General features: G+C 43.7%; 1 protein-coding gene across 1 annotated transcript in view; it reads right to left on the bottom strand.

Annotated features, from left to right (window-relative positions):
• CUNH10orf90 (chromosome unknown C10orf90 homolog) overlaps window positions 1-25263 on the bottom strand; it is a 228561-nt gene that overhangs the window by 81514 nt on the left and 121784 nt on the right. The window lies entirely within an intron of this gene.

Below are 25263 nucleotides of genomic sequence, written 5' to 3'. Positions count from 1 at the left end.
TCAGAGAGAGAAAACCACATTTCTACATTTCTTGGCATCTCTAGCATCAAGGCATAAATACAAGACTGACTTTGGCCAGCTTCTCGATACAACCATAACTAGATGAACAGTGGGGGACTGGGGACTGACGGCCAAGCCACTTTAGAGAGCGTGAAGATATGTGGGGGGTAACATAAGGGGATTTTGCTATAAAGACAACTAAGGCTTTGGTCAGGCCTGAATGTAGAGAAGGAGAGACACATGGGCAAGACCTCTCTTGGCTTAAGTTTCCTGATGGATGGAATCTGCCCTGTCTGACTCTTAGAACTCCAAGCAAAGATGCTTTTAGAAAAAGCATCTTTGGATGAAAGCAAGGAGCATCTTTAAGCTAACTTGGGTCCTGAGGCAGAGCTGAGACATGCTTACCCGTGGGTCCACAGTGACAGTGACCCCAAGATCTCTCACAGTAATATTTGCCAGGATGTTCCTACAGAAATGTGAGTTAGACATAGGAAGACCTGACTTGGGGAGTCTGTGCAAAAAAATAGACAGAGATCTAGTCTCTTCAGACCAGGGGCAAAGCATGCTCTCCCCAAGACCACATTCTGTAGAATGTGATTTTTCAAAACACTACGATGGATGATGCTAGTCCTAGAGATTAAAACTGTCAAAAACAGGCTCTCTAAATTTAACATGCTATGTCAGAGTTCTAGAATATGGTGACATCAGGGTAGGGGTGAGGACTCCATCTCCAGCACCATAAAATGATTCCCTTCTTCTTTAGATAGAGGTTAAAGCATTTTTCAGAGAAAAAATATCATATGCCGCAGTACTGTCAAGTTTGGCAGATTTGTGAAGGGGCCAGGATTTGAATCTGGGGGCTTCCAAGGGTCACCTCTAACCCACCCAAAGCCTACCTCCTTTATATCCTGTCTTTGAGTGACAATAAACTTCTGTCATGTCCTGACTTGGGCTCTGGCTCCATCTATGACTGTCACTGAATGACAACGGGTCATTCAAGGTGATGCGCACTGATTACTTTCTGTGAAGCACTAACATCAGACCTGAGGTGCTTGGGGGGCTCCTGTGCAATGCTGTTGCTTCCGGATGACCTGACAGTAAGACTGATGGAGACAGAAGTCACCGGGCCTGCTTGTGTAGCATGGCATGGGAGTGAGGACGTTAGAATCAGCACAGTCTTGGGGACTCGATGGGTTTTCATCTGCTCTGCTTTGGCCCTAGCTGGCCCTCAGTGTATCAGCTGTGGACCCTGCCTTCATCCATAAATGCAGGCAATGGTACCGCCTACACAAACACAGGCCTTGCCCTCACTGCCTGGGGAGATCTTCATTAAAGCACTTTGGTAAGGATGGAGTATCAGGTAAATATGCCATAAGTGGCTGAGGGTGCTACTGTTAAGAGCACAAGCCAAGGTGGCCCCTGCCAAAGTCCAGCAACACTAATGTGGTAGTACCAGTGGTCACACAGACACTAACATTGAACCACAGAGACCCAGGGCTTGCGTTTCAGCTTTGAGCACACTGCTTGGCATACCCTTGTTCCTCCCTGTGTTATAGAGAATATGAAGGTGGCTACTTCACAGGGTTACTGGAATAACTTGAGTGACACCACTAAGTTGACCTCAGTGCAATGTGCAGAGCATAACATTATGTCATCATAATCACTCGCTTTTGGGAAGAGCCTCTTTTCTAGTGGGGGAAAGGGAAGGCTGCTGGGATTGGGAAGCATGAGTGATGGAGTATGGATAAGCTTCCTATGCCTGCTGTAACAAATGTCCACAAGACAAATGCATCCTCTACAGCTGTGGAGGTCAAGTTCAACACTGGACTAAAGTCAAATGAGCAGCCCAGCACTTCTTTCTGAAGGTGCTGGGGGGGGGCGGGGGCGGGATTGCTTTCCTGGACTTTTCTTGTTGCTAGACACTGTCCATGTTCCTTAATCTGTGCCTGCCTCACTTCAGCCTCGGCTCTTTCCACTGTTCCTTCTCCTCGACTCTTCCCTACTGTTTCCCTTGAACAAGGATTCCTGGACTAGAGTGAGGCCCCCTGGACCATCCAAGATAATGTCTTCATCTCAAGAATGGATGAGAACATGGACATATTTGGGGTATCATATTTCTTGTACTATAGTAATTGGGAAGATTCAGGTAGAGGGACTAAAGAACCTTCACATATGCATATTAAGTCTATGTAACAACACAGAAAAACATAATGACACACTATGGAAAGGAACCAAAAACCTATGGAGCATATGACTGTGACATTAATACCATGTATGAGGCAATCTATAAAAACAATAGAATGACTCATGAAAAAATGCCCTTAGGTAAAAAGGCCCTAGGTTGTAGGGCCTGACCAACTGAAGGATGGGTCAGTTAGGATTTATATCTGAAGACTCATTCACAGCTGAGGTAGCAATTATAGTCACGTGGCTGGCTATACATAAAATTTTTTGGCCTCACTTTTTCTCTTTTCTCCATCTACAAAGTCATAATATGGGACTGATGCTTCTGAGCCCTCATTGTCCCCTTTGCTGGATTGCTACTCCATCCCTTTGCTGAATTGCTACCCCATCCCTTTGCTGGATTGCTACTCCATCCCTTTACTTGGACAACATCTTCACTCAGGTCCCCCTCTATTGAGTACCCTTCAGTGGCCCACGGATCATCTCTTAGAGAATGCTCTATCCTTGATTCCCTCAACCTCTGTCTCAGGGCTTTGTTTCTTGGAGGAAGAAGCTATGATGGCTAATTATCCCTCTTTTCTACCCCATAGCAGAGTTTCTCCAAGTGCGCTCCTTCGGCAACAGGGCCAACACTAGATGAATTGATAATAGACATCTGTTTTGGTGGTACCGCCCCCAGATCTATCTACTGAGGATCTCATTGGGAAGCTTAGATATCCACCCATGCTCCCGTCAGTGTTTCAGCACACACAGCTCAAGTCCCACATAGTCTAAGACTAATAACCTCCCTTATAGACGTCAGATCGATGACCAGGAAGGGAGTCATTATGTTTTGATTTAAAAGCTACCTTGCAACTTGCAAGGATCTGGGTCCCACCTCTAAGCAAGGGGATGAGAGGAGGCTTTATAATTAATATAAACCTACTGCAATGCTAGTCAACTGATATGTATGAAGCAACTGGTTAAAATCATTCAATGATCCACAGTCACCCTTGCTGGTGTCTGTATCAAGTCAAGATGACTATGAAGATCATCATAGGAGAATTTTAAACAGAAAAATGGAAAGGGGTGGGGAGAAAGGTGGACAAGCAAGCAGATGACAAAACAGGGGGGAACGTGGAGCAAGGTAAAGAACGAAGAAAGACAAGAGCTAGTCACACTCTGGTGACTCATAGGATGTACATACAGCGTGATAAATTCCTACACATTGGCCAACACAGCTTCAGCTGTCCCGAAGAACAGCCGACAAGAGCCACTGTGTATTGCCTAATGAATCAATCCATCAATGCCACGTGCAAACAGGAAGTGTATGGATCCTGGGTGTGTGCCTGAGTGCACTTCCTTCTGCATCTAAGTCACTGTGTCAGAGGCAAGGTACACTCAGTCCCCTTTCCTTCTACTGGGGGGTTTTGTAGAAAAGCATTTCTAATCTGACAGGGTCAGAGGGTACTCTTGATTGCTTCTGTCTCCTTAACAATAATCCCTTTCACCGTTTCAAAACACATTTCATAAATAAAAATTGCTTAAGATGTAGATTTAACTGTCTCTGTGGGATTTAACCTCAGTTAAGCCTCTAGAGATTTCTTCCCATTCGGGACTTCTAGAACAATGTGGTCTTTTGTGAATTTTTCTGAGTTCTCTCCTTGATGCCTTCTGTTCACTTCTGCTTCCTCTTAATACATCCATGTGGAACAATCTCCCCAGGGGGTCCAGATCCCCTTGATGAGCACCACCTTTAAGCTCAGCTGCTCCAAGTCATCCCTGACTCAGCCTTCCCCAAAGGGAGAGCATTTAACTTCCCTAGAGTTCAGCACTCCATCCCTCTTGTCTACATGCTTGGTGAGCAGTCATACCCCCCTCTACCGACAGTACAGAAGCCTTACCCTTTGCATCCCTGCCTCTTCTCACTGCCAGCATCCTCCCAAAAGGCAAAGCTGGTCTCATGGAAAGGTTCCTCTTCATTGCATCAGTATACTTTCCCTCTGCTCCCTGGTCTTGGCTAGGTCACTCCTAGCCATACCTCCTGGCAAGCTTGGCTAAATCCCCTCAACACCACCGGCAGTGACCTTGAGTAGAGACTCCATGGCTTAGAAAATTTAACATTGGCGTACCATGTATGGGCACCCAGAGGCTCAAGAGAACCAGAACAGGAACCCTCGAAACAAGACTGCTTCACATCCTGGCTGTGGGTACCTCGAATATCTTCGCAGCCTTGAACTGTCTCACAACTTGACCACCTGTGCTGCCTCCCAGCCCTTCCTTGGGTTATCTCCTAGTCCCTCAGCCCGACACAGTGCAAAGTTACCTCCTCTCAAAGGAATTCTCTGACATGCTCCTACCTGCACACCCAAGGCTGTGTTAGAGTCTGTACAGGTTGTTGATAGGTGCCGTTAATAGATTGCCATAAGCCATGAGGATCACAGCAACAATAGGTTATTCTCTTATAGCTCTGAAGGCTGGAAACTGAGGTGTCCATAGGGACAAGCTGTGCTTCCCCTGAAGGCTCCAGGGAAGGGTCCTTCCTGTGACTCTCAGATGCTGGGCGTTGCTGGAAATCCTTCATTTTCTTGCCTCATGGCCACCTGGCTCAGACCTCTGCTTCCATCTTCCCACAGCCGTCTTTCTCATGGGCTTATGCCTCTAAATCCTTTTGCCCTTGTAATGATACTGGGTCTAGGGACTACCCTACTCCAGTGTGATCTCCCATTAACATAGGAATATCTTCAAAGACCCTGCTTTCCAATGAGGTCATACTCAAACCATCAAGGGTTAGGCCTGGAACATCTTTTAGATGGGAGCGAGTCAACTCACAGACCTGTCCCAGACAAGTGTGATGGCATGTACTGTTGTGCCTGTCAATCAGCCTGACTCCTAACGTCCATCTCTCTTCCTGGAACTTGGTACCAATGATGTCTGGTCAGTTGAAGCTACCAAGTAGACACCACACAAGTATAACACTTATACTCTGATATCTGTGAGGGGGAAACCAGAACGTACCTTCCCTAGACAGTTTGATCATGTCCCACTGATGCTTCAAAGCTATCTTACTTCATTTCAAAGACCATCTAATGATGAAAACGTGCTTTGCCAAATTGAGAAACATGACCACAGTTTGAATCTGTTGCCACTCTCAGAATGAGTCAGGTTTCCAACCTTCCACCCTGGTCTGGCTGATGAAATCATTGGAATGTTTACCTAGCAACCAGGCAGTGGATAGCCACCTTAAGGTCGCTTCTTGTTACCATTAATTTGGGGGTTAACATCTGAGACTCATTTGACAAGGAAAATGAGTTTCATGAGAATTGTTTAAAAGCTTCCTGCTGGGAACAGTTAGACCTGAGTGAGGGAAAAAAAAAACCTCTAAGCACTGTCTGGAGTTGGAAGATTTATTCCCAAACTGTCCCTTCTTTCTTGTGTTTCACTTGCTATGACGATGTCAGTCACTTACTAAGCAGTGAGTCCCTATGAAAGTTCCTCCAGAGGGCTGCAGAGATGTCTCAGAGGTTAAGAGAATGGATCACTCTTCAAAATGACCTGAGTGGGTTTTTAGCACTGACACCAGGGGGATCTGAACCTCTGGTAACTCTAACCATACATGGTCTAACGCCCTCTTCTGGACACTGTGGAGACTTGCACTCACATGTACACAGACTTACATAGATACACATCATTTTAAAAAGTAAAAATAAATCCATTTTAAAGTTTCTTAGGACTAAATATACTCAGGTAACATCATAATGTTAAACAATTTAATCTACCTAGTTCTAGTTTTTATACACTACTCTAGCTCAAGTTCAGCAATATGACAGACATTCCATCTACTGCAATAGCTATTATGGTTGGATTTCATAAAATCAAGTAAACTATCTTTGACCCTAAGATATGGAGAATATTTTCTTGTGATTTATATGTGACTCAATGTGAAGTGGCTTCCACAGTTATTCCCCCTTATCTAGGAAGGGAAGCAGTCCCTGACACAAGTGACGTATCAAAATTGCAGATGGTATCAGCTATCTACATACTATGCCTTCCCTATACTGGGAGACCTAGGACAAAGTGCAATTTAAAAATCAGGCAGAATATGAGATTGGCAGCAGTAACAAATGATAAAGCATGAACAATCACTATAATATGCTATAGTAAAACTCACTCATTCTCTCTCTCTCTCTCTCTCTCTCTCTCTCTCTCTCTCTCTCTGTGTGTGTGTGTGTGCGCACACACAGGTGGAGGGCCAGAAGATATTAATCTTTGGGGTACCAGTTATACTTTTTTTTTTAAGACAGGGGTCTTCCATTGACCTAGACCAGTCAATAACCCCCATGGATCTGCCTGTTTCTGTTTTCTTAGTATTGAGATTACAAGTATACAACATCATGCTGGGATGTGTGTGTATGTGTGTGTGTGTGTGTGTGTGTGTGTGCGTGTTTTGCATATGCCCATGTATGTATTGGTATACATGCCCATATATGTTGTTGGAAGTCAAAGGAGGGTTCTCTATAACTTTCTACCTTATTTTATTTTTTCTCTTTTGGTTTTTTGGTAGAGGATTCTCTGTGTTAACTGCCCTGGCTGTCCTAAAACTCCCTCTAGAACCAGACTGGCCTCAAGCTCACAGAGATCCACCTGCTTCTACCTCCTGAATACTGAGATTAAAGGTGTGTGCCAACATTGCCCTCACCTGCCTACCTTACTCTTTTAAGGGAGGGTCTCTAGTTGAACCTGGATCTTGTCACTTTCCAGCTAGACTGGCAGCCAGCAAGCCCCAGAGATCCTCCTGTCTCTAACCCGCTCAGTGCTGGGGCTGCAGGCCTGCAGGGACAATACCCAGCTTGTGACAATGGATACTGGGATCTGTTCTCCAGTCTTCACAGGCTCAGTAAGGGCTCTCGCCTCTGAGTCAGCTCTCAGCCTAACACTGGATTCTTTTTTGCTTTTTTAATGTAGGTTCTGGGGAATCGAACTCAGGTCCTCATGCTTACGCCGCGGCCACTTTACCCACTGAGCCACCTCCTCAGTGCAGGTAATGCACAGCTTCTAAAACACAAGTTGCTTACTTGTGTGGTTTGCCACTTGATACTCTCAGACTATCACTGGTGATGGGAAACAAGCCATACTCAGGGAAGCCACAGGTAAAGGGAGACAGTTGTGGCCAACCAGAGAGTGATGTGCTGTTTAAGCCGTGCTAGAAGCCAGTAACGTACTGCAGAAGTTCCTGAACCGAAACCCTTGGGCTGAGATGATCCTGGCACACATGAGTCACCACGCAAGCATGAGCGATGCAATGGCCAAGGCCAAAGGGGCGATCTGGCCAGCTGCACAATTCAGGACCTTCTATGAAACGGGTCATTTGGGACGGGGACAGCTTTATGTTCTGGGATGAGGCATCCATGGCGTGGTCATTATCTTGATAAGTAGTGCCTTTGTAAGCAGTTAGGCCACGTGAATGTCACTGGCTGAACCCGAGGCGTAGCACCATCAGGTCACAGCGGCTGAGTCGGATGGAGGGCTGACCTCGAGGCAGATGTTGGTAGGCACCGTTGATGGAGGAAGGTCATTGGCTAATAAAGGCACTGCCCTGGCCCATTTTATTGGTTAGAGGATAGGTGGGAGGAGTAAACAGAACAAAATGCTCGGAGGAAGAGGAAGTGAGCTCAGAGACTCCACAGCTCTCCTCTCAGGAGAACATGCCTGAGAGAGACACCATGCTCCCGGCTCCTGGGCAGACACACGCCATGAAGCAAGCCGCCAGGTTAGACATGCTGAACCTTTCCCGGTAAGACCGGTGCTCACCGATTATTAGAGATGGGTTGATCGGGATAACAGAATTAGCCAGTAAGGGCTAGGGCTAAAGGGCCAAGCAGTGTTTAAAAGAATACAGTGTCCGTGTAATTATTTCGGGGCATAAGCTAGCCATATGGGAGGCCGGGTGTTGGGGACGCAGCCCTGCCGCCCCTTATTACTTCATATGGCGCTCACGTGGACAACTGCTTCCACATAAAGCCTGAGACAGCTTGGGAAGTAATTCTAAAACAAAGTGAAAGCATTGTGCCTGGTTTCTTGGTAGCAGCAATTTCTCGGTTCTACTCTGCTTGCTAGAGGCAAGCAAGCGCCTCATCCAAGAGAGGCTTCCTGACTCAGCTTTAGCTGCAAAACCTGCAGCTCATTAAGAGGTCCTGCCACGAAACACTTAAATGGTGTTGACGAAAAGCTGAATGCATGCTTTTCGGTTTTCAGCCGTAGCAGGAAAAAAGCTGCGCCGTTTAAAAACGCCGGCTTTCTGGGCCATCCTGCCAGGGCAAACTCTGACTGTTTGAGGCAGGAGGGCCGGCTACCGAGAGGACTTGAGTGTTGTCTGTTGTAGCTCACTTGCTGGCAGGGACCTGAAATGCCATACAGTTGTTACAGTAAACATGGCTACAGCCTGTATATCCGCCATGAGGCTGGAAAGCTAAGGAATGGACTGGATCTTGCTGGCAAAGCCACGCCTTTAGTCCTACTGAGATTGCTTGGTAAATTAAAGAATCATGTGGTCATAAAAAGAGAGATATACAGTAAAGAGAGATTCAAAGACAGAGAAAATTTCTGAATGGTTTAAATTGTGTTAAAAATATATGCAGGCTAAAAGTTGAAGTTCTTAAAGTAAAAAACCAAAAAAGAAAGAGAGTTGTTGTGTGTGATAGCACACGCCTTTAATCCCAGTGCCTAGAAGGCAGAGACTAACAGATCTCTGTGAGTTCAAGGTGTAGTAGCAAACACCTTTAATCCTGAATGCCTGGGAGGCAGAGACAGGTGGATCTCTGAGAGTTCAAAGACAGCCTGGTCTACAGAGTTACTTCAGGTCAAAGATACAGAGAACCTGTCTCAAAAAGCAAAGAGTTAAAAGTAAAAATAAACAAAATAGAGGTTAAAACAAAGCTGCACAAAGATGGAAAATACACAGAGAATCTTGATACTGTATGCTATTATGCTCTCTTTAAATTATTTAAATGCTGAGGAAGGAGCAACAGATGCTAAAAGATATTTATTTATAAATGCTGCTAAACTAATCCAACATAGATATTATGAATTTGGATCTAAGGATATGATACTTTGGAAAAGAGATTCTTCTTTTGTTTTCACAGAGGGTCAGACCTTGTGGATTGCATTTATCCCGATTTGGTATGATGGACCACGCCCTCCTGAAGGGTTGCTGTGAACATCTTCAGAAAATTGCTTTGCTCAACTGCCAACTTAGATGAAACTAACACACAGGTTATAACATGAAAGACCTAATTAACGACGCCCCCATTCAGCAGGAAGCAGTTTGGAGAGAAATAACTGCGCCCATATTCCCAAAAAATGTTTATAAACGTTCTTTTACATTTAAAGGGGGATATGATATAGATATGAATAATTTACATTAGTATAGATTTTGCTTTATTGATAGAGATTTAAGGTCAATTTTGTTATATGTATAAGTGTTTTTGATTTTGATTAAGGTATTATGATAGTGTAGTTCATTTAAATATGTACTGTATAATTAAGAAATATAAGTTGTTAATGGATAATCATCGATAATAGCAAAGCTTGTAGTCATGTTAGATTTTCTAGATATATAGAGATATATTTTAGATAGACGTTCTTCATGTCTTTCAAAGATTACAGAATAGGACATTTAATGTTTTGATAACTGAGGACTTTTCATGACAATGAGACACTCTGCTCCTGGCAGCACCAATCTACTTCAGGAGGAAGATGGGCATCGAAGAGGCTCGTTATGGAGTTTTGATAGCCATTTGGGCAAGAAACTGCTCTTGCCTGGACTATTGCATAAACTGGACACAGAGAACCCGCAGAGAGAGGACTACTGAACTTGCCTAAGGTGAGATGATCTTTCGGGGTTCCTGATTCATTTTGAAAGAGTCTGCGAGACATTCTGCAGGACACAACAGATAGTGACTGAACTGACTTTAAATTTTCCTGCTTTATGGAAATGTCTGCTGGATACCATGGGCCTGAAGGCTGAAGATGGATGCCCCAACGGTACAAAAGAACTTTGGGTGACTGTCCAGGCAGCGAGATGTCTTTGTCATTTCTAGAGTTTGAAGTTTCTTAGTTCTTGTTTACTTAGGTAATATATCTTTCTGGAGTCTTTGATGGAGTTAAGAATAGTTAGTTATAGTTATAGTTTTCCTTAGTTATGATAAAGATTATTGTAACTTTTACTTGATAACTGTTTTGTTATATGTAATTTTGCTATGTTAAAGTTAAAGCCTTTTTTTTTTTTTTTTTGTTTAAACCGAAAAAGGGGAAATGATGGAGGAAGGTCATTGGCTAATAAAGGCACTGCCCTGGCCCATTTTATTGGTTAGAGGATAGGTGGGAGGAGTAAACAGAACAAAATGCTCGGAGGAAGAGGAAGTGAGCTCAGAGACTCCACAGCTCTCCTCTCAGGAGAACATGCCTGAGAGAGACACCATGCTCCCAGCTCCTGGGCAGACACACGCCATGAAGCAAGCCGCCAGGTTAGACATGCTGAACCTTTCCCGGTAAGACCGGTGCTCACCGATTATTAGAGATGGGTTGATCGGGATAACAGAATTAGCCAGTAAGGGCTAGGGCTAAAGGGCCAAGCAGTGTTTAAAAGAATACAGTGTCCGTGTAATTATTTCGGGGCATAAGCTAGCCATATGGGAGGCCGGGTGTTGGGGACGCAGCCCTGCCGCCCCTTATTACTTCACACCGTCCACATACTTTGTCAATTATGGAATAGAATAAAGACATTTTAGAAGTCTGTGGATTTTTTAGTCCTAGGGAACATAATTGAGCAAGACCCCCAGAGTATGAGGCATAGCACCTTGGAAATCTAATGCAGGGGCTCTGTGGCTAAGGGGCAGGAATGTGAGTCTCCTCTAGAGGAGGCAGCATAGGGGCACAATCCTCAACTGTGAAGACCACCCAGCACGGTCAGGCATGCACAAATCCCACATTCCTGGTGAGGCTTGCTCACAATCAGAGCAGCAGCTCCACCACCCCAGCCTTGGAGAAGCACAGCACCAGAAGAACATGCACACATGACACTCAGAAGTCCCTGTCCCTGAAGAGCCAGAGCCTAATGGGGAGAGGGATGTGACATGTGGCTTTAAAAATCTGTTGTGAACATACATAAGGCAACATTTCCCATCTCTTTCATTTTTAAGCATGAGATTTGGTGGCATGAAGAGCAGTTATATTGCGACACAGCGGTCACCACCATCCAGCTCCTAGAACATCTCATCTTACAAAACTGAAGCCATCCTTACACAATAGAAACTCCCTGTTGACACCCCTCCAGCCCCTGGCTCCTAGCCTGCTACCTTTATGAGTCCCCAGTGCTAGGAATGACATCTGAGGTGAACATACAAGCAGCATGCGTGACTGGTATCATTCATATAATATAACATCCTCCGGGTTATCCATGTGTGGAATTCCTGTCCTTTGAAAGCTGAGTAGCATCCTGTCGTACAGATAGATGCCAATCTGTCTATCTATTCATCTATTAGCTGGCACCTGGGATGCCTCTGTATTGTGGCTACATGAGTAACACTGAATACAGCAGATGCGCAAATATTTGAGTCTTGGCTTCTCCTTCTTTCTTGCAACTTCACCTTGGCCTTTCATTCTGTGACTCTGTCTTGATCTTACACAATATTTTCTTAGGTCGACTATAGTTCTTTCATATGTGGAGACCAGGGGACAAACTTGAGCACCATTCCTTAGATTTTAGTCAGCTTTAGTCTCTGACATTGTCATTGGCCTATAATTCACTAATGTAAGGTAGACTGGCTGTCCAGCCAGCCCAAAGGAACCACCAGCCTTTGCCTCCCCAGCATTGGGATTACATCCTGTACAACTGTGCCCAGCTTTATTATGCTGGTTCTTGTGGGTTGAACTCAGGTCTTGCAATTTCCACAGCCCTATATTATCTTCCTGAGAAGTCTGTAGGGGAGGGAGGCAGATGCATAGACCATATTCGCAGCCACATGAAAGCCACCGTTTTTAAAAAGTTATCTTTTTCTTCTAGGCTACTGCCTGCGTGAAGTGAGGGGGAAATGGGAAGTAGGTTAAGGCCCTGATTGACAGTGGCAGATGGCTGCAATTGAACATAGGCGATCAGTGCTGTATGGTCCACACTCCTTCAGAAGGGATTTGGAGATGAAAGGGAAGGGGAGACTTCTCTTTCCATGAGTTATCTACAGAGTTAGTGGGCAGCCCCACTCAGGGAAAGCAGGGCCCAGGTGTGGGTACTAAACATCCTGCCCCTCCTAGGAATCTAAGTGAAGAACCATGACTCATGGGAGTAGAAAGACTTGGTGGAAGAAGAGCATCTTGTCTTTGTTCCTCTGGCCCCATCTGGGAAGAGTCCAGGCAGGCAGCAAGGACAGACACTAGGTTCCAGATCCCACTCAGCTGTACCCTAAGCAGGTTGGCATCAATCAAGGATTCAATGCCCCATCTCTTCCTGGACTGCAGAATAGGGCCCTGTTCTCTCCTGGAGTCCTGTCCTAACATGACTGGGACATGAAATCTTGAGGATGTGTGAGCCAAGGTACATGGGAGAGGGTGGCAGTCACCACTTAAACTTTGTCCTTTCATTAAGAAGAAACTGGCCTGATTTGTACTGGGCTTCTTAAAACTATGCTTTCTTCTTCATCAAGCTTGCTGAACACAAATCACTATTCTACCATACTGAAGTCATTCAGCCATTTGATTTCTGGGGAAGTCATTGTCCAGGTGGCTATTGTCCTGTCCCTTTAAGAGACAAACCCCGCCTACTCCTTCCCTCATCCACCATAGAGGCAGGTAGATTTCCCTTCTGCTTCCAAACTGAGCTTCTTCCTTTTTAGGTCTCTCCCAAAGACACAGCTTCTGCCTTGCTCCCTTCTCCCCACTTCTCCCCTCTGTTTCTCCTTTTTTCTTTCTCTCTGTCTCTCTCTGCTCTTCCCCCTTCTCCCCTTTCCTTTCCCTTCCATAACCTATTAAATAAATATCCAACCTCACTCTGCATGGTATGCCTATCCATCTCAGTTTCTCACCCACCATGCAGGGCTCCTCGTGGGAGTGGCTGCCCCTCTAAGGTCTCTCATCCATTATGCAGCTCCCTGTCTAGGACTTGCTGGCCCTCATGTCTCACGGGCCACTCCGGGGCTCCTTGCCTGGGACTGTCTGCCCTCATGGCCCTTTGTGGTCTTGTGCTCACTGCCCACTGCCACCCCTTGAGGGGACCTGCAGCGTTTCTGACGCTGTGCCCCTTGGGGATCTGTGGTGTTTTACCATAACAGCTATTACAAAACACTGGGGACAATGGTGACTAAGAAGAGGAAGCCTCCTTCCCAGTTTCAGCCTGAGTGGCATCCAGTCTGTCATAGGAGCCCAGTTTCCCAGATCATTAAGCAAAGGCACACAGCTTTCTAGAGGATGAACAAGGGTGATTAGATTCTAGTTCAAGGCTAGAGGACGACCAAACACAGGGATAGAAAATAGGACAGTTCTGAAACCTCTTCAAAAGAGGACCAGAGATGACCCAAGCCCAGCTGACAAAGATGACTCCAGGGACATCAGAGAAACCTGTCAACTCAGGTTCATTAGAGAAACAAGATGCAAAAATATTCTCATAAGATGTCAGGGTGGAGAAACATGACATTTGGGTATGGGACTAGTGGCTTCTTACTGTCAGTCTGTTGGGGTGGATTGCCAGAGCAGCAAGCCTGGTTCCCGGAGCCCACTGAGATGATTACAGGCTCTGCCAAGAGCTGGACAAATGAGGCTGGTGCAGCGTCTAAAAGCCCCACGTGGTAAATCTCTCATTAGAAGAGTCATTAGTTGCACACAGCACATCAAGCAACTGGAGTAGGGAGTGAGGAGAGGCGCCATTACTGGGCTAGATCTAAGAGTCCAACAGCAGAGGAAAAGTCCAGGCTTGGAGAGACCTGCCCACACTCCTGCCATTAGCTGGATCCCTGCTTAGAAAGCGAAGGAGCCTCTGCAGAGCCCTCTAACAGCTTCTCAGCCATGCTGAACAATTAGAATGAGGTTGCTCTCACCTGGAAGGCTTTCCCCTCGAGTTCTTGGGCTTTTTGTCAAGGATGAATGCAACCACAAGCTCTCAGCATTCCCTATCCTCTCTGCCTTCCCCTGCTGCTTAGACTAAAGCTCGTGCTGGGTCAAGAATCACAGAAACCGCCCCTGGAGGTGAGAGGCATATAAGAATTCAAAATCTCCAGAGCCCTTACCATAGCCACTCCTCCCTCATGCAAAGAAGAAAATAGCAGGACCCAAGAAGGCCAGGGCTTCCCCAAAAAGCCTCAGGCAGGAAGCAGCAGAGTCAGTCTCACTAGGTCAAGCCTGATGACATCACTCAGTCAAGTCTGATGACGTAGTGCCTGTTAGCTTTTAGGGTCAACTTGACACTACCCAGCATCACCTGGGAAGTCTTAATGAGAAATTATCTAAACCAAGATGGCCTGTGGGCATGCCTGTGGAGGATTGTCTTGGTTTAGAGTGCTAGTTGATGTAGCCCTAGCCCATGGTGGGCAGCATCATTCTCTAGGAAGGTGTTCCTGAGCTCTTGGGGACAGTAGAAAGCCAGGTGGAAGCAGCAGCAAGTAGGCAGCTTGGTGGCTTCATCCCCAGTGCACCTGACTGTAGATACAACATGACTAGCTGCTGCTTTGAGTTTCTACCCCCGCTTTTCCAAAATGATTGACTGCAAGCAGGATCTAAGCCAAAACAAATCCTTTCCTCACCTAAGTTGATTTTGCTTGGGGTATTTTATCACAGCAATAGAAATAAAACTAGAACAGAAGGCCTGGATCTTTGTCATTCTAGTTTCTCTCTAACCGCGCCCCTTCCTGCTGAGTTGAGCCATGCATGCTCCTCCAGCCTCCAGACGATTATGTTTAAACCAGTGTTCCATAAAGTTTCCATCTTAAACATGACAGACACAGTTCAGTGGCTCCAGGGCATCTCTGTCACCTCCCAAAGAAACCCCAGGCCCATTAGCAGTTACCCCCTATGCCCTCATCACCCCAGTCCCTGTTACACACTGATCTACTTTTGCTCTCTGGTTAGCTTATCCTAAACACTCCATTTAGTGGGGTGATGGGATGTGTGACTTTCTTGCTTGACTTCTTTCACTTAGCTATGCACTGAGACTTTATCCATTTTCGTAGTTGAGTAATACTCTGTTAAATGGAAAGACTGCCTGTGAGCTGGTGTGTATTCATCCGCTGATGGGCATTCAGGCTGACCCAGTCTATCATGAACATTTGTGTACAGGTTTTCATGTAGCTGTGTGCCTGCATACCCTGAAATGCCGAGGTATACTGTAACTTTGTGTTTATATTTTGAAGAATTGCCAAACCAATTATTTTCCAAAGTGACTATATCAACTTCTGTCATTAGTGACAACACAGGCAGGTTTTATTTTGTTTCTACTGCTGCTACTTTCCCATCCTTGCCAACCCTTGATATTGTCACATTTTCCTTACAGCTACCCAAATCCATGTGAACTGATAGCCCACTGTGCTTGCATTTCTTTGATGGATAACAACATTGAGCATCTTTTCATGCACTTACTGGCCTCCCCACACCCCGCCATGTATTCATGGGAAGAGAAATGACAACAGTGGTTCCTAGACTCTATACCTGGACAGTCAAAGATGGGGCTCGTATCATAAGTGAGGCTGAGGGATCAGTGCAGAAGCGGGCTTACATCCTGCACAGCTTCTGAGATTTTCAAGCTAGGCCAGTACTACCTAGACCACTGTATGTCCCTATGCCTCAGTTTCCCTATCTACAAAGGAGGCATTGTGCATTCTATTTTACTGGATTATTATGAGTGCTGAGAGAGAAGGAGGAGGAGAGAAGGCCCTCAGCACACTGACTGCTCGTGGAAGCATCAGATAAACTTCATTTCTTTACCCCCACAGTAAGCATTACCTCAGCATCCACCATGATGGGGCACTGGCGTGGGTACTGAGGTCACAGTGATGGACACAGCAGATAGAAAAATTTCTGCCCTCCTGGAGCTTCTGGGCACTCTAGCATTCCCAAAAGAGTTAATGAGGCTAGTTATTATTATAATTCAACATTTTTACTCTTGATTGCAAAATAAGTACCAGTTCATCAGAAAGCAGAAGGACAAGACAAAGGGAGTTTCACTAATGAACTTGAACTTTAGTGAGAGACCAGCATTAGCTTCCGTAATTGCAGCTCACTGTCAGTTCCAGGTGTGGCCTTTCCTTCCTCTCTGAGACTAAGAGGAGAGAGGCCCAAGAAACCACTGGGTGCAGGTCCACTAAGTATCAGGAATGTGAAAAGCACACACACACACACACACACACACACACACATGCACGGGCATGGGGGAGTGAGTTAACACCTCTAGATACCTATACAAAGGAGCCTTAAACACTTTCCAAGCTAGGAGTGATTTAGAGGCATAAAAGCATAGGATACAAAATCAAATGAAGAGGAGTACATGGGAGCAAAGGGCAAGGAAGGCAGCTTAAGCTGCTTGAGATGCACACCAGAGCTAAGTGGGGGCTTGGACACAGAGGAAGGTGAGTGGGGCCTGGGGGCTTGCAGCAGGGCTAGGTGAAGCTACTAAAGGAAGAAGAAAACCTGGCAACCTAAAGAGCACCATTGGACAGGTATCCGATAAGGTCCCAAGACCATGTCCCATAGATCAATACTCATTGTCAGTTTCACTTGAGGTCACCCCTAAGGACTTAACAAGCCTCTGAACCTGCCCCAGGTTCTCTTACCTGCTCTGCAATCTGACCTAAGTGAGCACTTGGATGCTAGATCCTTCCAGAACATTCCATTGGAAGAGCCTTTTAACATGAGCTGTAGCTGATTTCCAGGGTCCTGTGGGATTCTCTGCAGTCTGATGGCTGTAATCTCCATGTGTGTGGGATGGTGACATAAGGGACATGTCACACCTGCCTAGTCAAGGTACCAGTAAGGCTGCATTTGCAGAAAGATGGATGAGAAACAGCCAAGAATTTGTCCTATCAAATGGTAAATTCTATAAAAGTGAGGGGAAAGACAGTATATTACTAGAAAAAGAACAAATCTGAATTCACAGGACAAGAACAAGAACCACAAAAGACAACATGAGACATATGGAAATATAGAAAATAATGAGCAGGCACAGCTTATTAGTAGATACTAACAATAAAAACAAAATGAATGACAGTAAATGATGACAGAATAATCCATTATTATTTTGAAAGAAACAAATAGCATCACCATTGCCACCAAACCCACCAACCAACTACAGATAAACTAAGAAATGTGAAAGTAGACTTTTTTTCAAAGCCAGGAATGGTGGTACACGCCTGACACCTCAACACTAGGGAGGTAGAGTATGAAGATTGGAAGTTCAAGGTCATCCTTGACTGTGTGGCAAGTTTTAGGCCATCCTTAGCTATATGAAAGCCTAGCTCAAAATTTAAAAAATATTTTAAAAACACAGAACAGTTAACATTTTTATCGCCCTGGGTAGGAAAAATGTGTCTTTAGAAAGTTCTCAAAGAAAATAGTATTTAATAAAAGTTGAATAAATCCAATTATTTTTAATAATTTCTCATCACTAAGAAATACCATGTAGTTATCAGGCTAACTCATAGACTGGGAAAACAATATTGAAACTCATGTAACATATGAAAGCTTAGCAACAAAATTAATTTTTAAATCTCTTAATCTGGAGAAGGCCAAAGGGAAAAGTGATGAAATCAAAATGAGTTTTTTTCAAGGGAGATATGGTCCGCAAGCAACTCAAAAGATAGGCAGCATCTATAGGCTCTGTAGTGGTGCCTCCCTTCTCATTCCTGACAATGGCTCTTGGTGTGTTTTAAAACATTTTTTTTTCTGAGAAAGTTCTGTTGATTACTTTTGAAGAACTAGCCTCTAGTATTTCTTGTAATTTTTTAAATATTTTATTGATTTCTGTCATTATTTTGATTTGCTTTTATTACCCGTGTCCACACTTGTATCTCAAGATCATTCATTTTCACTATTTGGCAGCTAAATATTTCACAATCTATTTATAAATTCTCTTGTCAAAAAACAATTTTGGTTTCTTTTTTTTTTTTAAACATTGTCATTTTCAGTTGTTGCCAGTGGGGAGGGAGATGCTATATCCTGAGGCCAAGAATGTCCATAACCATCTTACGATACACAAGGCAGACAGACAGTTATAACAAGGAGCTGGCCCAGAATGTCAGTAGTTCTCAAGGTAGGAACCCTGACACAGACACAAAACTGTTATGAGATTTCCAAAGACAATGCAATAATCCTTACAAGGACAGATTCATCCTAACCAAGTAAACTTTTTTTCAGCCCTAGAGTTCACTGAGGAAAGGCTGATCTGAACTCTTTCCTCTCACACTTCACAGATACTAATCTGTGATAAATCACAGACCAACATCTTTTATAATACAACATGGTAGAACTTCTTTGTGAATTGGAGTCAGTGAAGGTGTGGTGTAGGAGGGTCTTCTTTCTATGTGTTTCTTTCATTGGTTAAATAAAGAGACTGTCTTGGCCTTTTGATAGGACAGTAGCTTAGATAGGCAGAGTAGACAGAACAGAATGGTGGGAGAAAGAAGGCAGAGACAGAGAAGATGCCAGGTCAGACATGCTGAATCTTTCTTGGTAAGCCATGAGCTCATGGTAACATAAAGATTATTAGAAATGGGTTGAATCAAAATGTTAGAGTTAGCCAATAAGAGGCTGGAACTAATGGGCCAGGCAGTGTTTAGATGAATACAGTTTCCGTGTAATTATTTCGGGTGTAAACTAGCTGGGAGCTGGGTGGCAGGAAGTGGCCCATTGCTCTTTTTACAATAAAGCTGTCTTATACAAAGGCTCAGAAAACAACTACAATCACTCAGGAGGATGAAGTAGGCAAATTCACCCTGAGTTCAAGGCAGGTCTGATGGAGGAAGGTCATTGGCTAATAAAGGCACTGCCCTGGCCCATTTTATTGGTTAGAGGATAGGTGGGAGGAGTAAACAGAACAGGATGCTGGGAGGAAGAGGAAGTGAGGTCAGAGACTCCACAGCTCTCTGGAGCAGACACCTGAGAGAGACACCATGCCCCGCTCCCGGGATGAAGCTCCGACCCAGGATGGACTAGGCTAGAATCTCCCCGGTAAGCGCACCTTGGGGTGCTACACACAGATGATTAGAAATGGGCTAAATTAATATGTGAGAATTAGCCTAGAAGAGAATGGGCCAAGCAGTGCTTAAAGGAATACAGTGTCCGTGTAATTATTTCGGGGCATAAGCTAGCCGGGCAGGCGGCTGGGGTGTTGGGGACGCAGCCCCGCCGCCGCCCTTATTACTTCAGAGAATAAATTGAACTTCAGTAAAGTTGTATCTTTTGTTCACAAAGAGACATAAGAAAAATGAAAAGGCTACCACAAATAGGGATGGAATATTGCAACCTACAATTCTAACAAAGGATGGATATCTAGGATATTTAATAGACAAGGGCATTCAAAGTATTAACAAGAGCACAAATGGCCCAATGTAAAATGGAGTTACCAAACATCTGTTTTTTTTGTGTGTGGGTTGGCAACAAGTTCCCTTTCTCTGACTGTTGCTAGGCAGCTGTGAGTGGCTTACAAACCCAGGCCACCCAACCCAGGGTATTAAATCCTGGGTCCTCTACAACTTGGTTATGGAGGAAGAATGTGCTTCCAACCCTTCCCAACCATGCTTGCAGGATTCTGGACTATGTCTGGCTCCTTCTGTCTCTATTCACTCCAGGCTTCTCTTCCCTGCCTTGACCCATGTCTTCATCTCTATCCATGTGATGGGTCGATGTGAGACTCCCTTCTTTATACTGTTAATATGTTTTATTACCCTTGGTTAATAAAGAATTTGCTTTAGGCCTATGGCAGCACAGTATATAGCAAGGCAGAAATTCCAAGCAGAGATAGAGGAGAAAAGAAGGAAGAATAAGGAAGATGCCATGTAGCTGCCAAAGGAGACAGATGCCCTGGAACCTTACCAATAAACCACAAGCCTCATGGTAAAATACAAAATTATAGAAATGAGTTAATTTAAAATGTAAGAGTTTGTTAATAAGAAACCTGAACTAATATGTCAAGCAGTATTTTAATTAATACAATTTCTGTGTGGTTATTTTAGGTCTGGGCAGCCGGGAAACAAATAAGCAGCCTCCTACTACAAATTGGCATCCAATGTGGGGCTGACTATATCCACATAAAACCCAAGAGAGCTTAAAAAGAAATTCTAGACATAAAACAGAGTTTAGTGCAGCTTCTTAGTAGCTGCATTTTTTTTTCAGATGGGCTCTGTTTGCTGGTAGTGAGCAGGAGTGCTATGGTTCCTTTAAGAGAGGTCTTCCTGACTCAGCATTGGCAGTGAAGGCTATGTAGCTTCTTTAAGGGAGGGCTCCCTGGTTCATGCTAGTTGCACAAACAGCTCTGGCTATTTCAGGAGGCCAAGCACTTAAATGGGGTCTGTGAGCAGCGTGTTACAAATTACTTAATGGTATGATCCTGGAGGTGGGGCAGTGTGCATGGCTCTCAGAGGCAGTGAGCATTCCTCTAAGATAAAAAAAATCTTTAAATGGGTCACAGTGTTGGATAAATGTACATAGCCTTGAGAGAGAGAGAGAGAGAGAGAGAGAGAGAGAGAGAGAAGAGTATAGACAGTTATAATATAAAAGAGTAAGGCAGTCATAGATTAAAGGAGTAAAGATAATAAAATAAATATTAATCTTGTAGAAAAAGTAATAGAGTAAGAAAAATAAACCATGTAAACATGGAATATACACAGAGAGTCTGGAATATGTATTTTATTGTTTTTCTTTGAATTTTTTGACTGTGAATGAGCTAAGTACAGAGAGATATTTGATTCTAAGGGCTGCTAAGCTAAACCAACATATATACTTTAAAGGTATCTTGATTTCAAAATTTGGGTCTAAGGATATGTTGCTTTGGAAAGGAAGCCCTGCCTTTGTTTTCACAGAGGATGAGAACCTGTGTATTCCTTCCAGACTAATGTGGTTTGATGAAGCAAGATCCCCTGAAAAGTCTCCATAAACCCCCCAAAATGCTTAGCCCAACAAAAAGCAGGAAGTAGTTTGGAGAAAGCTACGTCCAAATTCCCAAATATTGTTTATAAATGTTTGTTTTCATTTAAAGGGGATATGTTATAGATGTGAATACTGTGCATTAGTATGGATCTTGGTCTATTGATATAAATTTAAGGTCAATTTTGTTATATGTATATTTCTGCTTTTGATTTAGGTATTGTGTTTGTGCAGCTCATTTAAAAATATAGTGTATAATTAAAAGATGCAGGTTAATAGATAGTCATTTATGATAGTCAAGCTTCTAGTCATGTTAGTTAGGTTTTCTAGATGTACAGAGATATATTTTAGAAAGGTAAGTAGTCTACAAATCTTTCAAAGACTAACAGAATATGGCATTTAAAATGTTTTAAGAACTTAGGACTTTTTATGACAATAAGACACATCTACTCCTGGCAGCACCAATCTACTCCAAGAGGATGATGGGCATTAGAGAGGCTCCTTATGGAGTTTGTTAGCCATTTGGGCAAGGAACTTCTCTTGCCTAGGCTACTTGATGGTATGTTGTATAAACTGAAAATGCAGGATCCATAGAAAAATGACTGCTGAACTTGCCTAAAGAAGGTGAGACAGTCCTTCAGGGTTCCTGCTACATGAAAGAGTCTGCCAGACATTCTGCAGGATACAGAAGAAAGTGACTGACAAACTGCCAATACAGGCAGAACTGTCTTTGAAATTTCCCACTTCATGGAAAAGTCTGCCAGATACTAAGGGGCTGTAGGCTGAAGATGGATGCCCCAATGTTACAGAAGAACTTTGGATGACTGTTCAAGCAGCAGGATGTCTCTATAAATTCTAGAGTTTTGGAAGTTGCTTATAATGCACTTCCTGTTAACTTAGGTAATATTATGTCCCTCTGGAGTCTTTGATGGAATTGAAGAAAGATAGTTATAATTATTTTTTTTAAATTTATTTATTTATTAAGGATTTCTGCCTCGTCCCCACCACCGCTTCCCATTTCCCTCCCCCTCCCCCGATCAAGTCCCCCCCTCATCTGCTCGAAGAGCAATCAGGGTTCCCTGACCTGTGGGAAGCCCAAGGACTGCCCACCTCTATCCAGGTCTCGTAAGGTGAGCATTCAAACTGCCTAGGCTCCCACAAAGCCAGTACGTGCAGTAGGATCAAAAACCCACTGCAATTGTTCTTGAATTCTCAGTATTCCTCATTGTCCGCTATGTTCAGCTAGTCCGGATTTATCCCATGCTTTTTCAGACCTAGGCCAGCTGGCCTTGGTGAGATCCCAATAGAACATCCCCATTGTCTTAGTGTGTGGGTGCACCCCTCGTGGTCCTGAGTTCCTTGCTCGTGCTCCGTCTCCTTCTGCTCCTGATTTGGACCTTGAGATTTCTGTCCGGTGCTCCCGTGTGGGTCTCTGTCTCTGTCTCCTTTCATCGCCTGATGAAGGTTAATATTCCTGAGGATGCCTATGTGTTTGTCTTTGGATTCACCTTATTTAGCTTCTCTAGGAACATGAATTATAGGCTCAATGTCCTTTATTTATGGCTAGAAACCAAATATGAGTGAGTACATCCCATGTTCCTCTTTTTGGGTCTGGCTTACCTCACTCAGGATAGTGTTTTCTATTTCCATCCATTTGTATGCAAAATTCAAGAAGTCCTTGTTTTTTACTGCTGAGTAATACTCTAATATGTATATATTCCATACTTTCTTCATCCATTCTTCCGTTGAAGGGCATCTAGGTTGTTTCCAGGTTCTGGCTATTACAAACAATGCTGCCATGAACATAGTTGAGCATATACTTTTGTTGTATGATAGGGCCTCTCTTGGGTATATTCCCAATAGTGGTATTGCTGGATCCAGGGGTAGGTTGATCCCGAATTTCCTGAGAAACCGAAACACTGCTTTCCAGAGTGGTTGCACAAGTTTGCATTCCCACCAGCAATGGGTGAGTGTACCCCTTTCTCCACAACCTCTCCAGCAAAGGCTATCATTGGTGTTTTTTATTTTAGCCATTCTGACAGGTGTAAGGTGGTATCTTAAAGTTGTCTTGATTTGCATTTCCCTGATCGCTAAGGAAGTTGAGCATGACCTTAAGTGTCTTTTGGCCATTTGAAGTTCTTCTGTTGAGAATTCTCTGTTCAGATCAGTGCCCCATTTTATAATTGGGTTGATTAGCCTTTTACGGTCTAGTTTCTTGAGTTCTTTATATATTTTGGAGATCAAACCTTTGTCAGTTGCAGGGTTGGTGAAGATCTTCTCCCAGTCAGTGGGTTGTCTTTTTGTCTTAGTGACAGTGTCCTTTGCTTTACAGAAGCTTCTCAGCCTCAGGAAGTCCCATTTATTCAATGATGCCCTTAGTGTCTGTGCTGCTGGGGTTATACATAGGAAGTGGTCTCCTGTGCCCATGTGCTGTAGAGTACTTCCCACTTTCTCTTCTATCAGGTTCAGTGTGTTCGGACTGATATTGAGGTCTTTAATCCATTTGGATTTGAGTTTTGTGCATGGTGATAGATATGGATCTATTTTCATTCTTCTACAGATTGACATCCAGTTTTGCCAGCACCATTTGTTGAAGATGCTCTCTTTTTTCCATTGTATACTTTTAGCTCCTTTATCGAAGATCAGGTGTTCATAGGTTTGTGGGTTAATGTCAGGGTCTTCTATTCGATTCCATTGGTCGACTTCTCTGTTTTTATGCCAATACCAAGCTGTTTTCAATACTGTAGCTCTGTAATAGAGTTTGAAGTCAGGGATGGTAATGCCTCCAGACAAACCTTTATTGTATAAGATTGTTTTGGCTATCCTGGGTTTTTTGTTTTTCCATATAAAGTTGATTATTGTCTTCTCCAGATCTGTGAAGAATTTTGATGGGATTTTGATGGGGATTGCATTGAATCTATAGATTGCTTTTGGTAGAATTGCCATTTTTACTATGTTGGTCCTCCCAATCCAAGAGCAAGGGAGGTCTTTCCATTTTCTGGTGTCTTCTTCAATTTCTTTCTTCAAAGACTTATAGTTCTTGTCAAGTAGATCTTTCACTTCCTTGGTCAGGGTTACCCCAAGGTATTTTATGCTATTTGTGGCTATCGTGAAAGGTGATGCTTCTCTGATTTCCCTCTCTGCTTCCTTATCCTTGGTGTATAGGAAGGCAACTGATTTTTTGGAGTTGATCTTGTATCCTGCCACGTTACTAAAGCTGTTTATCAGCTGTAGGAGTTCTTTGGTAGAATTTTTGGGGTCGCTTATGTACACTATCATATCATCTGCAAATAACGAAAGCTTAACTTCTTCCTTTCCAATACGAATCCCCTTGATCTCCTTATGTTGTCTTATTGCTATTGCAAGAATTTCAAGCACTATATTGAAGAGGTATGGCGAGAGTGGACATCCTTGTCGTGTTCCTGATTTTAGTGGGATGGCTTTGAGTTTTTCTCCGTTTAATTTAATGTTAGCTGTTGGCTTGCTGTAAATAGCTTTTATTATATTTAGGTTGGACCCTTGTATCCCTATTCTCTCCAAGACCTTTATCATAAAGGGGTGTTGAATTTTGTCGAATGCTTTTTCTGCATCTAGTGAAATGATCATATGGTTTTTTTCTTTCAGTTTATTTATATGGTGGATTACATTGATAGATTTGCGTATGTTGAACCAGCCCTGCATCTCTGGGATGAAGCCTACTTGATCATAATGGATAATTTTTCTTATGTGTTCTTGGATTCGGTTTGCCAGTATTTTATTGAAGATTTTTGCATCGATGTTCATGAGTGAGATCGGTCTGTAATTCTCTTTCTTGGTTGGGTCTTTTTGTGGTTTTGGTATCAGGGTAACTGTAGCTTCATAAAAGGAATTTGGCAATGACTCTTCTGATTCTATATTGTGAAATACCTTAAGGAGTATAGGTATTAATTCTTCTTGGAAGTTCTGGTAGAATTCTGCATTGAAACCATCTGGTCCTGGGCTTTTTTT

This window comes from Microtus oregoni, unplaced genomic scaffold (genome assembly GCF_018167655.1).
Source record: "Microtus oregoni isolate MIOR12 unplaced genomic scaffold, Mior012 000016F_ref0000370, whole genome shotgun sequence".
In the NCBI taxonomy this organism is placed as follows: Eukaryota; Metazoa; Chordata; class Mammalia; order Rodentia; family Cricetidae; genus Microtus; species Microtus oregoni.
Note: the sequence above shows the minus strand (reverse complement) of the source record. Positions and strands in the feature narration are given on the sequence as shown.